Raw genomic sequence first — 16,731 nt, 5'->3', positions numbered from 1 at the left:
GACCAACAGGGCCAACTCCTGGTCAGGGTGGACCTGAGATCTCAGCAGAAGTTGCTGAGGAGAAGAGGAAGTAAGAGACTGATAAAGAAGGGGGTATGAATTGTGCAAGAGGGCCTAGCTCTGCTCTGCTGTCTGCCACCTCTCTGAGGCAGGGAGGAAGGAAGATGTTTCCGCACATCAAGGGAGAACCCGGGGAAAGATGTAGACAAGGAAGCTCAGGACTGGGGACCAGCTTCTTTGCGCTGGGCACTCAGAGCTCTTAGAGCCACACTGAAGACCATATACAGCACAAATCTTCAGGGCCTGCTGGGTGGGACAGACTCTCAGGCACCAGAAGCAGGAGAAGCGGAGGAGGTGGCTCAGCTGGAAAAGTGCTTCCTGTGTGTAAGTCAAGGACCTGCGTTTGTATCCTCAGCAGCCATGTAAAAAGCTGGGGCTATTGGTAGGTATCTTCAGACAGGAGGCTCCTTTCTAGCCAGTCAGTCTAGTCACATTAGTGAGTTCCAGGCACAGTGAGGACACTCAGGTGCCTGGAGAAGATGGGGAGCAATTGATGAAGGTGACTGACCACCAACAACCACCACCTCTGGCTTCCATAAACACATGTGTACCTGTACACACACACACACACACACACACACACACACACACACACACGTACACACACATATATACACACCACACTGTAATTTTTTCAAATCTATTTTTTTTTTGTTTTTTTGTTTGTTTGTTTTTGTTTTGTTTTTCGAGTCAGGGTTTCTCTGTGTAGCCCTGGCTGTCCTGGAACTCACTCTGTAGACCAGGCTGGCCTCGAACTCAGAAATCTGCCTGCCTCTGCCTCCCAAGTGCTGGGATTAAAGGCATGTGCCACCACTGCCTGGTTCAAAACTGCTCAAATCCTTTTTTAATGATGGTTCTTAAATGCTTTAACCTTCCATGTAGCCCATTACCTACCAGAGGTAGTGGAAAAGAAAGGATACAGGGGAAGGGGACCTGTTTAGACAGGTTCTTTGGAGGAACTCCTGTCTGTGTTGTCTGGAAATTGTCAGTTCAGTTCACAGGTCAGCAGTGGCAGCTCCATCCACTCACAAACACCTCACAGACACACCAGCTGTCCAGTTCATCAGAGTCAGGTTAGCAGCAATGGTGACATGACCTAGCAGAGACAGCCAGGCCCCAGCCTCAATTCAAGTCAGAAGGAGGGACCAACAGGAATGCCAGAAGTTCTCTCAGAGAAGCTGTACCTCTCTCTCTCAGAGAAGCAAAGATCATCAGTGGTGTCCTAGTTATACCCTCCAAGCATCACGGGTCCTCCATGTGCCTTGCCTCAGCATGGCTCTTGCCTGAGCACAAGTCTGAGGAGTCTCGACAAATGCAGCTCAACTATGCAATGTAAGGCGGACCAAGACATGCTTGTTGTTAGCAAAGAATCCTTCCTCCTGTGTCTTTTCACGTGCTTGCTTTAGAAGATCATCCTCTCTCCTGTGTCTGCTTCAGTGAAACCTTCCTCCATGAGTCTGCCTTAGTCTTTCTCACCTGTGTCCACTTTAACAAAACATTCATTGCATGTGTTTTCTCCAGCAAAACACCGTCCAACTTACTTTCCAAAGAACCTTCAAGTTTCCACTTCATCACACACACATGCACACAGAGCAGGGGAGCACAACACCTAGGGGGTATCCTCTTGGAGTAGGTGACACCTCAGTGGAGGATGAATTATCCCACTAGCTACAAATTAGTATTTATAGGAGCGGTAGTGATCAATGGCGATTCTGAGAACTCACTTATGCCAGGAATCTCATGCAATCTCTACGGCTTCCCTGCAAGTAAGGGACTAGAATCCCCACAGCACAGAATAATGGTGTCTTAGTTACTTTCCTATTGCTGTGAGAGGAACCAGTGACCAAAGCGACTTATAAAACAAAGCATGCAATTTGGCGTATGGTTTTAGGGGGCCTAGGGTTTTATTTTATTATTATTTTTAAAGAATTATTTATTTATTTCATGTATGTGAGTACACTGTAGCTGTCTTTAGACACACCACAAGAGAGCATCAGATCCCATTACAGATGGTTGTGAGTCACTATGTGGTTGCTGGAAATTGAACTCAGGACCTCTGAAAGAGCAGTCAGTGCTCTTAACCACTGAGCCATCTCTCCAGCCCCAGCTTAGAGTCCATGATACTAGAGCAAAGGAAGAGCTAAGAGTTCACATCTTGAACTCACATCAGAGCTAGGAGGCAGAGAGAAAGAGAGAGACTGGGAATGGCAGGAGTCTTGTGAAACCTCAGCATCTATCCTAGTGACACACTTCCTCTAACAAGGCCACACCTCCTGATCCTCCCCAAACAGTTCCATCTACTGGAGGTGAGGAATGGAAACAGAGGTGTGTGGGGGGGGGCGAATATTCAAATATGTGAACCTATGTGGGCAGATATTCTCATCCAGACTACCACAGAGAAAGTAATTGATTGATTAATTAAAAATACTTAGATTTATTTATTTTATTTTTGTGTGCATGACTGTGCATATGTACCTATGTATCTGCACTATATGAGTGTCTGGTGCCTGCAGAGGTCAGAAGAGGGCATCAGATTCCTTTAGGGCTGGAGTTACAATGGATGTGAACCAAAATGTGGATGTTGGTAACTGAACCTGGGTCCTCTGGAAGAGAGCAGCCAGGGATTTTTTGTCTGTTTGATTGTTTGTTTGTTTTTTCTCGAGAGAGAGGGTTTCTCTGTATAGCCCTGGCTGTCCTGGAACTCAATTTGTAGACCAGGATGGCCTCGAACTCAGAAATCTGCCTGCCTCTGCCTCCCGAGTACTGAGATTAAAGGCATGTGCCACCACGCCCAGCTAGAGCAGCCAGGGATCTTACCCATTGAACCAACTCTCCAGTCCCATGCTTGATTTTTTTTTTTTTTTTTTTGAGACAGGATTTTTCACTACACCAGGCTAGCCTTTATTTAACTCAGAGATCCACCTGCTTCTGTCTCCTGAGTGCTGGGATCAAAGGCACGCATCACCACTGCCCTGCTTTATTTTATTTTATTTTATTTTATTTTATTTTATGTATGTGAATGCACTGTCACTCTCTTCAGTCACAGCAGAAGATGGTACTGGATCCCATTACAGCTGTGAGCCACCATGTGGTTGCTAGGGACTCAATTCAGGACCTCTGGAAGAGCAGTCATGAGCCATCTCTCCAGCTCCTTGATTTGTTTGTTTGTTTGTTTGTTTGTTTTAAAAGAGGGTCTTTTATAGAAGTGGTTAGCCCCAGCACGTGCTGTGTAGACCAGGTTGGCCTTGAACGTGCAGTGATACTTCTGCTTCTGCTCTCCAAATGCTGGAATTACAGGAAGTCACCACTATGCCTGTCCCGAAATGCTTTATCAAAGACCACGCGCCCGATAAGAGACAGACGAGATTTCCTGGACACAAGTTGAGCTGCCCATCCCCACTGGCACCCAGTATGGGCGGGGCTGAGCTCTTTTCCTCCTCATTTCTGGGCAGTGCAGGCCTTTGAGTGTTGCTCTGATCCTTAGAGGCTGGCCTGGCAGCCTAGAGCAGGACTTCATCAGCAAAGATGCAGGGAATTGGGAAGAACAGGAGAGACCGCAGCCTGCGCTTGCAGAATCTGACACTTTCCTGCTCCGCTTTCAGTTGCCTCTTGGTTGAGAAGGGAAAAGTCCCGGGTTTTTATGACACCAGCTTGTAATTCTATTTTCTGTTGAAATTCTGGTGAGGGAAAAATAAGACACATCAGAGAAACCTGCAGAATCTCATTTGGAGAATCCGAGCTGCAGATAAATGAGCCTCCTGCAGAAATGCTACATCAAAGCAAATTTTCTCAGCTGTATTTTCTTTCTTTTAATAGGGCCATTTACTACATTAATATTCCAGGAAGTCATTTTAATTTCATGTTTATCATCCATTGGGAAAGTTAAACGGGATCAATATGTAACCAGTGGCGAATTGGGGGGACCTTGGGGGAGAAGGGGTGCGTTTGGAGGCCTTGATGATTCCACCCCTGGGAGTCCTTTGGAGGGGAAGGGAAGGCAGTGGGAGAGGGGTGGGTGGGATAGAAGGCAGTGGGGGGGGGGCGGAGATGAACAGGGGAGCAGTAAGGTGTAATTGTCTGCGAATGTGTTCAAGGAGCGATTATTATGCCTCGCCTAGCGTGGGCTGGGCATTGCTTGTACCTCATGCTTGTTAATCCCCACACAACATATGAAGTTGGTATTCTTATTCGCATCCTTACCTATGGAGAGACTGAGGCCCATACGATTTGCCTCATGTTCAAGGTCTCATAGCAGTCTGGCTCATTTCTTAAAGAACTGTGTGTGAGGCACCCTCTCTGTGCCAGGCGTTTGCCTGATAACCGGAGAATTTTAGGCCAGCAATGTAAATTTAGCTGATGCCATGGTGAGGAACACCTGTAATCCCAGCATCTAGGCTAGTGGAGGTAAAAGGATCAGGAGATCAAGGTCGCCTTAGGTTACACAGTGAGTTCAAGGCCAGCCTGGGCTACATGAGATCCTGTTTCAACACCCCCGCCCCCCCACCCCCACACACACACCAAAGTTAATTTACCAAAAGCCTAAGGATCCACAGCAGATCTAAGGTCTCTCTGGGTGAGCTGCCTGCTGTGAGGACACAGGTGAGCCCCTGCCACTGTGGAGGTTATAGTCAGTGAGTTGAGGACAGGCTTTTATCAAACACAAAAGACAAGAGGGGGTGACCCCTGCAGAGGAAGCTCCGAGGTACAGAGCTGGGGTGGTGGCTTCACCCAGCCTGGTAGGCCAAAGAAGGTCTTCTGCCATATGGCTGCTCCTGCTGAGATGACAAGGCAGTGAGGGTGGCAGCTGGGCAGGAGGGATGAATAAAAAACAACTCTCAGAGTAAAACCAGGGAGCACTGCTCCCAGAGCAAAACCAGGGAGCACTGCTCCCAGAGCAAAACCAGGGAGCACTGCTCCCAGAGCAAAACCAGGGAGCACTGCTGGAGCAGAGACCTTGGGCAGAGGCAGGCTGCAGTGGGGTCTCTGTAGAGGAGGGATCTGGTGGGCCCAGGAGAGTCACAAGGCACGTTTCTGCTCAAGATCCTGGGTCTGCGGGATGGGTGGAAGTAGATAGGTGTCTTCCATGGAGCTCTGCGAGGCAGGTGCTCAGGAATTCGGGAGATGGAGAAGGGATAAAAATCATCAGGGAATTTTCTTTTTATCTCTTATCCTTTAGCACCATCAGCTCATCCTGTGGGCTTTACCTCCCCTAACCGGCGCATCCGGAGCCTGAGCTCTTAGAAACACCTCCATTACTGCCTTCTTGGATAAGCACCCATCTACTGCTGGCTGGATTATTGCTGTAGCCTTCTAAGTCTCCTTCGCTTCCCAGCTGGGCTCCCTCCAGGCCATTCCAATGCCACACCAGAGAGGTAGCTTTAACTATGAATCAGATCATCCCTAAAACCCTCGAAAGCAATTTCGACTCATGAGAATAGAAGCTCAGGGTCATTATAAAGGCCGACAAGCCGCAGTATAATCTGAACTCCCATTATTTCAAGACTCTGGTTCTAGCCAGGTAGTGGTGGTATTCTGTTAGTCCTGGTCAGTACTCAGGATGCAGGGGCAGGTGGATCTATGTGAGTTCTAGGCCAGCTTAGTCTATAGAGGGAGTTCCAGGACAGCCAGGACTATACAGAGAAACTGTGTCTCAAAAAAGACTAACTCCTACTACTCTTTCCTACAACTCCCTGATATGGTCCACCTCAGAGTCTTTGCACTTACTTAGCCTTCTCTTCTAATCCTTCATTATTATTCTTAGACTCATTTGTCTGTCTGTCTGTCTGTTTGAGACATGGTTTCTTTGTATAGCCCTGGCTGTCCTGAAACTCATTTTGTGGACCAGGCTAGCTTTGAACTCACAGAGATCTGCTTGCCTCTGCCTCCAGAGTGCTCTGATTAAAGGCTTACGCCACATTGCATGGTGGCTTTATTTTAGTTGTCACTGTTCCCATCAATGCTTCCCCTTCTGCTGCTTGGTTCTAGCATATTTGCCATCTGTTAGTGATTAGTTATTTTCCTATTGTCGTGTCAGAATACCATGACCAAGGCGACTTATAAGAGAAAGCATTTAATGGGAGCTAACAGTTTTAGAGGGTGAGCTTACATCTGATCTGATGCACAGGTAGGCATGGAGGAAGGAAAGGGAGACGGAGGGGGGGGAGGTGGAGGAGGAGGGGAAGGGGGAGGGAGAGAATTGGGAATGGTGTGGGCTTTTGAGACCACCCCCAGCAACATATCCCACCAACAAGGCCACACCTCCTAATCCTTCCCAAACATTTCCATCAACCGAGGACCAAGCATTTTAATACATGAGCCTGTGGAGCCATTCTCATTCAATCTACACCAGTCCTGTTGTGATATAAGTTATTTATTTATCATGCTTGTGGTCACACAGGTGGGGTGTTTGGCTATGTTACTCAGTGTTGTTATCACAGTGGCTTATTAACCAGCTAAGAGGGATCACTGCCAAGCAGAATATTAAGTTTTTACATTAAATTTTTAAAACTTACTTATTTTTATCGTATAAAGGTTTTGCCTGTATGTATGTTCAACATGTGTGTGCCTAGGCCCTGTGGAGGTCAGAAGAGGGCATCAGATCCCATGGAACAGGAGTTATAGGTGGCTGTGAGCCACTGTATGGGTGCTGGGATTCGAACCTGGGTTTTCTGAAGAGCAGCCAGTGCTTTTAACCTCTGGGCCATCTCTCCATCCCTTAAAAGTTTCTCTCTCTCTCTCTCTCTCTCTCTCTCTCTCTCTCTCTCTCTCTCTCTCTCTCTCTCTCTCTCTCTCCCCAGAGTCTCAAGTATTCCAGGCTAGTCTCAAATTCACTGAAGCTATAGCTGAGGATGGCCTTGAACTTCTTGCCCCGTCTCTACCTCCAAAGTGCTAGGGTTACAGCTGTGCACACATGCCTAGTTTATGTGGTGCTAGAATCAAACCCAAGGCTTCAAATACACTAGCCAAGCAATCCAAGGCTTCAAATACACTAGCCAAGCAATCTAAGCAGTTTGGCCATGTCCACAGCTCAAAGGAATACTACTTCTATTTGAAATTATTTTTAACTGTTGTTTGTTTCATTGAGTCCTAACAGCAGCCCTCCATGGCAACAACTGTTATTGGCTCCATGTTCTAGGTGAGGCAGCTGAGGCTCCAGGAGTCTGTGTAGAGTTGTGGCATCTTCCAGATCTCAGCACACAAACTAGTGCCAGGCTGCCTGGCCTAGTCCTGGCCCCTGCATGGTCCCAGGCGTGGGAAAGTAGGCAAACTTTTGTCCTGGCTATGCCCGTGCTTGTGGGATGGGAGCAATGGCTGTCTTGACCACTAGGGGCTGTTGGAGCCTCAGTGGGTGATACCTGAATAGTCTTGTGCCTGGGCCATGTGGTTGGCTCAGGGTCAGCTGTTGTTATCAGGGTTTATGCTGCTGTTTGAGTCACAGGCCTTGGGCTTTTCCCTCTCCGGGGTCTCCATCACATTTCCACAGGGACTTCAGGTCAGCTAGGGCCTCTGCCTTCAATGGCAGCAGCCAGGCTTGTCCGGTCCCATTTGTTTAGGTGGAATTTAATTTCTCCCTAAGCCGAGAGTCTTCTGCCCCCTCCTGCCCTCTCTCTCGCTCTCATCAGCTGGAAAATGAGCTCTGGGAGCTTTCCCCCTAGTCCAGAAATCCAAGGTGAAGAATTTCATTAACAATCAAGAGGACATAATCAACATTCTAATAATTCCAGATCCACACTGCCTCTTTGGTAGCCCCCTCCCCCAGCACCCTATCCCCCACTCCATCCTGTTCTCTGCTCTCCTAGATGTTCTCACCTTGACAAAGAAATCTCATTTCCTTTCCAGCCCAATTTGCCTTGCTATTAGATTCAGGACCTTACCTCTGGTGTGATGTTGAGAGATGTTCCACCCCTAGACTTCTGCCTCAGAAGGACACAGGTGTTAACAAGGGACTCCCCAGAGGCTGGCTCCTTCGTCCCTCCTGCATGGTTTTGCGGTGCATACATGGTCTATTTCCTCTTCAGGGACCCAGGGATCTTAGCCCCTTGGCCGGAGAAGTGGAACTTCTGATTGAGACAGAGGGAACCCTGGTGATTTTCCTGGACTGACAAATATTCTAGAAAAATGAATAGCCTTTCATTCATACCAGATACACTTCACGTAGCTTAAGGGCCCCACCTCAAAGCCCCTACCTCAGCCATTGGAAAGATTTCTCCTATGTCACTTTCTGGCTACATAACCTCGGGTGTTAAGCTTTCTAAGCTTGAGTCTAGATGGTAGAACTCTACAAGTATGTAGATGGTGCCTGGTGAGAGAGACACACATGAGAGACAGAGCTAAACTGGCCTCTGTATCAGACCCACTTTGCAGATAACCCATTAGCCCTTGACCCTGTAAATACACAAATGTGTGGCTCAGAGCCAGAACACTGACTTAGCATGTGGGAGATTCTGGGTTTGACTCCCAGTATTTGAAAACTCACCCATGCACACACGCATGCACGCAATTTTAAAAAACCATCAGTGGGTTCATATATTCATGAGCACGTGCTTTTCCAGCCATGCCTGTGCTTTCCACTTCCCTGCCCTTAGCAGAACCATTTTTCTGTCTACCTGGCAGGGTACTCCCCTCTGCTCTCACTGGCCCTCAAGACTAGGTGCTTGTCAATGTCTAGTTTCTCTTCTTTACAAAGTCTCTCCTTTCAAAAGCCAGGTGTTAGTGGTCCAGGCTTTTAATCCCAGGACTCAGGATGTAAAGGCGAGCAGATTGCTGAGTTCACAGCCAGCCTGGTCTGAAAGGAACCTCCGGCTGTAAAGGTGCATCTGCATGGTGGTCAGAGGCTTCTCACATCTGGAGTTGAAACATGAGGAACAAAGAGATGATGGGACTAAGTGATGGGGGCTGTGCCAAAGGACAGGCAGACCCCCCGAGGCCCAGAACTGCTGGATGACCGCTACTAGTGAGGATGCTGTAGTCAGGTCTTGAGGTCAGACTGGCCTTGTATTCCGCAGGAGGAATTTGAGTCTCACTATGAGGGCAGTGCGGAGGCTTGGAAGGACATGGAGAAGAGTGGGGACTGGAGTTTTCTTACAGGTATGTGGCTATGGCTGCAGTGTAGGGGGCAGGGGGGGAGGGGGAGGCTGGGAGAAGAAAGAGCAAGGAGGATGCTGTAGAGATGACAACAATGGACAGATGCTTTTCAGAGGACCTCGCAGGTAGAGCTGTGGTCTGATGGTTGCTGCATGGAGTCTAATGAGGGCACCCACCCCTGTGGGGCTATCTTTCAGGGCCCAAATATGGGGCTTGCACAGAGAGGACAGATCTGGAGGCTGCTGGAGCCTAGGAGAGGGTGGATCCCAAGGCTGCGGGAGCTGCCGAGTGAGCTGGAGATGTTCTTAGCTCCAGTCTCTGTAGCTCTGACAGAGATCAATCCTTTAGGGGACAACGGTGTAACTGTGCCAAGTGTCATGGAGTGGGTCCACTGACTGGAGCTTCACCCAGGCATGAAACCTCCAGACCTCTTCCCTTCCAGCTCTGGAGGGGCAGATGGCTCTGTGTCATCTTCCCCTCAAGCCTTCTCTGCCCTTCCCCCAACAAAGGATCTACAGCAGGTCTTGCTGTGTGTGTCTGCGTGCACACCCGTGCTCGAGTCAGGAACTGTGGGAGAAGAGTGAAGGAAGATCAAAGAAGTCCCACTTCCCTTTTTTAACGGGGACAGAGGGGCTGTTCCCACTTGTGGGGGAGGAAAGACAGATGGCTGGGAGTCTGCGTGAAGGTCTCCCGCCTTCACCCCTCTGGCCCCCAATTCTTTCTCCATATGGCACTGTATCGTGCTCCTGTCCCAATACTTCCTATGGCTCTTCTGTGCCCTCTGGATGAAGTGAAAGTCCTCAAACAGGGCCTCAGCCAGCCTCCAGCCTCTACCCTTGCCATCACTCTCCTCCAGGGCCTCTTTCCTGTATTCTTCCCTGTGTCTGGAACAGTTTCCTTATCCAGCCCCCACACTGTATCCTTGGGTAAATAGAATCGTCTTCCTCATCCCTTACCTCAGAAACCAGGCACCCTACTCATTCTCATTCCACTCATACAAGCTAGAAAAGTTTCCTCTTCTGAGTTCCCATGGGCCACTGCTGGCCATCAGACCCTCCAGGCAGTCTGTGACTCTTCTTCTTTTTCTTTTTTTTTCCTTTTCTTTTCTTCGAGGGTTTCTCTGTATAGCCCTGGCTGTCCTGGAACTCACTCTGTAGACCAGGCTGGCTTCAAACTCAGAAATCCACCTGCCTCTGCTTCCCAAGTGCTGGGATTAAAGGCGTGCGCCACCACTGCCCTGCTATCTGTGACTCTTCTATCTTACCCCCAGTGGCTGTACTGCTGCCAGGAAGGCCAGACCTTGCCTTGCTGGCATGCACCTTGCTTGGCACCATGTCCACCATTCAGAATACATTGATGGAGGAAACCCCAGGATTTATCAAAATGCCAACTAGTCCTGCTAGGAGCAGGCTAGACAAAGCAGATGAAGTACTCTATTCTAAAGGCTCAGGCAGTAGATGACCAGGCATAAAAAACAGGGAGAAGAAGACGCCATGAGATTCCCACGGTAGCAGATGTAAGAGAGCATGGGGATGTGTTCTGTATTTGACAGGCCAGGAACCCTCTTTTATACGGTCAAACCCTTGACTCGCCCATGGTAGAGAACCCAGCTCCTTGGAGGAGTCTACCGAAGGCTTGGGGTGAGAGTAGTGGGGAGCCAAGCTAGCTGGGTCCTAAATTATAGCTCAATGCCATCTCAAACCCCCATGGAAGCTGAGAACTGACACCCAGGGGGTATGGGAGACACCAGGGATTCAATCACAGGCTAATAGCCTCCCAGCCTGAGATGCAATTAGGGGCTGATTCCCAGGGGTCTGTGGGCAATGGGAAGGACAGATACTAGTTTGGAGTTGGAGGTGGGGGCCACATCTTTAGTCCTGGGTCTTATCAGAGAGGTCAGGATGAGGGCACAGGAAGGGTGAGGAGGGCCCAATCAGAAGCAAGGCTAAGAACGTACAACAACAGTGCTCAGAGGCCCTAGACCCACCAGACCCAGAGGAATGAGGTGGGGCTTGGTCTTCAGGTTCTGCTTAAATGACAGCTTCCACTTTACATGACTGTTCCTGTGGGTCTCCCAATTACAGACTAGTCCACAGCTGTCTATGACATTTAGCACCTGAGACTAAATGTAGTGCTTTCTGAAGCTCAGAGGCTCTACAAGGCCCTACAGCTTCAGGCTATGAGAGAAAAGAGTCTGTAGATTTTATTTTAAAAGGTAGTGGCACAGACTGGAGAGATGGCTCAGTGGTTAAGAGCACTGACTGTTCTTTCAGAGGTCCTGAGTTCAGTTCCCAGCAAACACATGGTGGCTCACAACCATCTGTAATGGGATCTGATGCTCTCTTCTGGTGTGTCTGAAGACAGCTACAATGTACTCATACACATAAAATAAATAAATGCTTTCTTTAATTAAAAAAAAAAAAGGTGGTGGCACATACCTTTAGTCCCAGTACTCGGGAGGCAGAGGCAGAGGCAGAGGCAGAGGCAGAGGCAGAGGCAGAGGCAGAGGCAGAGGCAGAGGCAGAGGCAGAGGAAGAGGCAGAGGAGGCAGAGGCAGAGGCAGAGGCAGAGGCAGAGGCAGAGGCAGAGGCAGAGGCAGAGGCGGCAGAGGCAGAGGCGGCAGAGGCAGAGGAGGCAGAGGCAGAGGCAGAGGCAGAGGCAGAGGCAGAGGCAGAGGCAGAGGCAGAGGCAGAGGCAGAGGCAGAGGCAGAGGCAGAGGCAGAGGCAGAGGCAGAGGCAGAGGCAGAGGCAGAGGCAGAGGCAGAGGCAGAGGCAGAGGCAGACAGAGTTCGGGGCCAGCCTGGTCTACGGAGTGAGTTCCAGGACAGCCAGGGCTATACAAAGAAACTCTATCTCAAAAACAAAACAAACAGAACCAAACGCAATTAGTGTGTGTGTGCTTGCTTTAGGTTGTGTGTGTGTATGTGTGTGTGTGTGCATGCTCACACATGTGTGCTTGCAGATCTGTGCTCATGGTAACCAGAAGAGGACATCCGATCCCCAAGAGTTGAGGTTGATTGGGAGCAGCCCCACATGGGGGCTGGAAACCAAAACTCCTACCTTCTGCAAGAGCATCAAGGTTAAGAGCATTCGTTCAGCCCCAGGGCTGACTTTCTACAGCGCCTCAAGTAGGGCCCGTGGGAACAAGGAATCGTGATTTGAGGCAGTTCAACAGTTCCCTCCTCTGAGGGGTTTAAGACTTACTAGGCTACTTCATGACCAGAAGGAAGAGCTTGGAAGGGAGAAGATAGTTCAACATACCTAGCCTTTGCTGAGCACTTTGTTATCTGTCGCACAAGCCCAGAAGAAGAATGCTGATATTCAAATTTCATAAAAGGGTAGATGATGTGCTGATCCAAGGATGCCTGATTATGCAGGCTTAGGTTGCCCAGAGCCTCTCTGAAGAGGAGACCCCATTGCTGGCTTGGGGGATGGAGCTTAGGCATGGTTTATATTCTCATGGACCCGCAGGATTTCCTCTACAGTTCCATGAAAATCAGACCAGGCTACTTAAGTACAAGGTCATTGGCTGGGCCATAGGTGTGGCTGTTTTCATGCCACATTTCAGACTCTGGGCTTCCTCCACCTGCCTACCAAACCCAGGTGCTATGAGGTAAAGAGCTGGCTGAACCCCTGCATGCTGAACTGGCGACTCTCGGCTGAATATAAACCTGGACTTCCTAGATCCTATATGACTAAGTTTGGCTTCACCCAAAGCATCACCGCTGCAATTGTCCAAGAACGCAGAAACCATCAGCCTCCAACTTCCCAGGAGAGGGGCTGATCTGGTCACCCACACACACCTCCATCATAGGCTTTGGAAGAGGGAACCACACCTCATCATTCTATCCTGGTAGCAGCCAGAGCATGGGCCGTTGTGGGCCTCGGTTCAAAGCCCAGCTCTGCTACTTCCCAGCCCTGTATCAATAGTCCCAGTTTTCCTGTCCATCCAATGGGACACTAACAGCCTCTACCTCTGCAGAAATCTTAAATAATCATCGGTGAGGCAAGCACAGGCCCCATGCAAATGGTTGTTACTGTTCCACTTCGGCAACCAAAATAGACTCAGTTAAATTCTTGAAAGTTAATATTATATTTGCAAGTATGCATTTGATATTTGTGTGTGTGTGTGTGAGAGAGAGAGAGAGAGAGAGAGGGAGAGAGAGAGGGAGGGAGAGAGAATGTGTGTGGGTGTGGGCGCACATGTGCTGTGATGCTGCTGTGCTGGTCAACTCTAAAGACTTGATTGCTTTTCCTATGGCTTCTTAGAGTTGTCATCCCAGACTGGTCTTTAGAGTGCATGGGACAATTGTCAAGTCTACGTGAGCCGGAGCGTGCTGGCTCGCACAGATGTGAGACAGACATGGTTGTGTTGTTCCTGTTCTTAAGTTCCTGGTACCGGAGGAAGGGGGGATTCTGAGGGCTTAGAACACAGAATTAGACCCTACAGCCTTGTTTTAAAATGGGGAGCAGAGGCTGCTAGCTCAAGGTCAGCCAGAGTCAGGAGCTGGAAAAATCAGCCTCAAACCCAGTTTGCCTGTAGTTTTGCTTTGGATGTCAGGAAGTGCAGGTTCCTGGAAAGAGGGACCCCTGGTAAGGGGGTTCTGCTGCTTCTAGCAACTGCCTTTAGCCCCTACAACAGTGAGGCACCCAGCTAAGGAATCAGTGAGTGTATGAATGAATGAATGAATGAATGAGTGGTGAATGAACAAATGAATGAATGAGTGGTGAATCAATGAATGAGTGAGTGGTGAATGGACTGGCAGAAAGATAAATGTTCTTTCCAGACCAGAGAGTGTCTATGGGATACAGATCACTGATTGCCTTGACCTCTGGGCTCCCCAGGGATGAAATCTTCTCCAGATGACGCCACGGGGGAGGGGAGAGAAGGCCCCACCCCAGAAGAAGCCGCTTTCTGAGGGATGGAAATTAGATGGTTAGTAAGCTGTGAGAGGACTGGGGAAAGGAGGCAGGGATGGTTGTCCTGACTACAGAGGGAGGAATGGGACCACGGCTCTGCATGGGAGCTGGGGAGATGGAGAAGTGTGTGAGGTTGATGTGCCCGAGGGAACCCTGAATCACACTTGCTCAGAGCCTGGGACACCTGGGGGCCTCCGTTGGCAAAGGCCACCTCCATTCCTTAGAGGCCTGGGCAAACTCAGCACTGGCTGTTTAGGATCCTGTTGCCATAGAGATGTGCAGCCAGCTCCTCTTGAGTGTGTTAGAGCCACGGGGTGTGGCCTGCCCTCAAAATGGTTTGAAGCTGAGGGTGGAGGTGAGAAAGTGATTGGGGTAGCAGAGGGGTTTGGTGAGACACTGCCCAACACGACAGCCTCAGGCACATACGATATGGCTGACACTGGCTTTAGAATCTACAGCTCTGGTCTTGATCCCAGTTTCTGACTTGTAGCCCTAGATGAGAAATATGACACTGCCTAGCATCAGTTCCCTCATCTATGAAATGGGTTTGATAGCATTCTTCGTCAAGCTGCTGTGACTGTCATTGGAACCTGTCTAGGGAAGCTCAGCGGTGGGTGGGGTGCAGCAAAGCCTCCATTAGTAATTGGTGCCAGGGTGGGTCTTCTCAGTATGCCCCCACTGCACAACCCTGTGACTGGGCCTGCATTTGGGGACCGGTGGCGAGGCTGGAGAGAAGATCAGCTCCTTCCACAGACAGAGGCGACCAGGACTTATGTCATCCTTTGAACATGGGCCTGGAGGCTCTGCCGCAGGCAGATCTGAAAAATAAATAATAACAACTTGAATAATTCACAGAATCCGTGTGAATAATTCACCATGGTCTCCCAAGCACCAGGCGATTAGTCACCGCAGACCCAGGCTCCGGTCCTGTCTGCCTCTGGCTGCCCCAAGGGCCCTGGGGAGTGCAGCCTGGCTGTAGGGGCAGGAGGCAGAGGACATGTAGGGATGGTTGGAAGAGTCCTCTGGGGACTGAGGTGTCCTGAGGTGCAGCAATGAAATAGAGAGCTCTGTGGGTTCTGGTCCATCTTGGAGAACCAGTGGGGCTGGCCTAGAATGCCTGAATACTCCACTGGGGCCCTACAGCTGACCACTGCAAATTGCCTGTCCTCTTGGGGCTTGGTTTCAGAGGCCTGAAGCACAGAGGGCCTCTCATTGTTGCTATACTAGTTTCACTGGTCCTGATGGTCCAATCCCAAAAGAGCTGCACCTCCACAGGGAAGCCAAGCCACATACCTCTTAGCTTTGCAATAAGCGCTGAGGAGTCTACACAGGCCTGTTGTTGACCTCCCGAGAGTCAAAACAAGGTGGCGTCTCTCTGGAACTCAGGCAGTCCTCGGATGAAATGGCTTGGTGAAATGGCTCCAATGTTCCAAGTCTCCACTTCCTTCTCTGTACAATGGGAATTAAGAAACACCTAGCTCATCATGTTATTATTGTTCTGTTGGATGGGATGACGTCATGACCATAAATTGCTTAGTGCAATCCCTGGCACACAGTAAGTGCTAAACAACAGTAAGCTGTTACAGATACTCATTATCTTTCCAAAGATAGTGTGCTGGGGACTCGGGGGGTAGGAAGGAGGCTGCTCACGAGTTGCAGATGTTCATGTCGACCATGATCTGCAGGTCCCAGTGATGGGCACAGACTGCTGGCCAACCCCAGGGTGGGCTCCACCATCTTCCCACTAGGTAGTCCATGTAAAATACCCAGTCCCTTGTTTCTACCCTCCTGAGCACTTGCCTCCGCTTTAATTATTTATTAGTTATTGGTTCAGCTCCTCATTATCTGCCCTTTCCACTGGACTGAGAGCTACTGAGGATAGGCACCTACTTGCCATGGTCACATTGTATCCCCAGGGAATGCTGTAGAATACTGCTGGCACATAGTAGGTGCTTAGTAAATGGTTGTCAATGGAATAAAAGCATTGGCCCACCAAGTGGGATGTGATTGAGAAGGGCAGCTGACGGGTTGGAAGCAATAGCCAGAAACGAGGCTCAGAGAAGGGACGATGGATCCGGGCCAGCCTCTGCCAGACTGGCTGCTGGTGATGCTAAATGGCTGAGCCAATACTCTCTCCTCCTCCTTTCCCAATCTCTCAGGTGAGCTTTTCTGAGACCAAGACCCAGTGAACTTAGTGGTGGGCCAGGCTGGCTGAGCCTTCCCCAGTAATGATTTAACCACTTGTTTAGAATTTCCTGTGGCATTAATGGTTATCCCCCACAACAGGGGGAATAATTGGCTGCATTCTTGTGGTGAAGGTGCACCCTGTTAGCTGGAAGCTAAGCCTGTTCTGTAATCTTCCTCTCTCACCTGCCTGCCAGTCACTCATAGGGTAATGTCGATAAATGGGTTCCCCATGTGCGGAGAAGTTTGGAGGCTCCCTGAAGGCTGCAGGGCCTGGCTGGGGTCAGAGGCCGCAGGGAGAAGGGTGACTGAGAAGTCAGGCTTAGACTGAGACTTATACTGAGAATTAGGCTTAGAAACCGGAGAGAAGGACGCTTGGAGATTGTTCTTAGCCTGAGGAATCCAAGATCTCAATTCAGAGCTTCCATTTCCTTCAGTTGCCTCATGCCCTTTTTCCCAGAATCTCTGTATGGATGTTGACCT

The 16,731-nt window shown here is 49.6% G+C and overlaps 1 long non-coding RNA gene across 3 annotated transcripts in view; it reads right to left on the bottom strand.

Annotated features, from left to right (window-relative positions):
- Positions 1 to 13,221: 13,221 nt before the first annotated feature.
- Positions 13,222 to 16,731, bottom strand: part of Gm30093 — an 80,971-nt gene continuing 77,461 nt past the window's right edge. For 2 of the 3 annotated variants that reach the window (XR_003952626.1, XR_877327.3), the window contains 2 exons: positions 15,358 to 15,513; positions 14,441 to 14,882 (listed from right to left, as the gene is read on the bottom strand). This is a non-coding gene — a long non-coding RNA (predicted gene, 30093). Of the gene's footprint in view, positions 14,883 to 15,357; positions 15,514 to 16,731 lie in introns of all 3 variants that reach the window. The other variant, XR_386171.4, reaches the window with a different exon arrangement.

Source organism: Mus musculus, chromosome 18, assembly GCF_000001635.26.
Source record: "Mus musculus strain C57BL/6J chromosome 18, GRCm38.p6 C57BL/6J".
Classification (NCBI taxonomy): Eukaryota; Metazoa; Chordata; class Mammalia; order Rodentia; family Muridae; genus Mus; species Mus musculus.
Note: the sequence above shows the minus strand (reverse complement) of the source record. Positions and strands in the feature narration are given on the sequence as shown.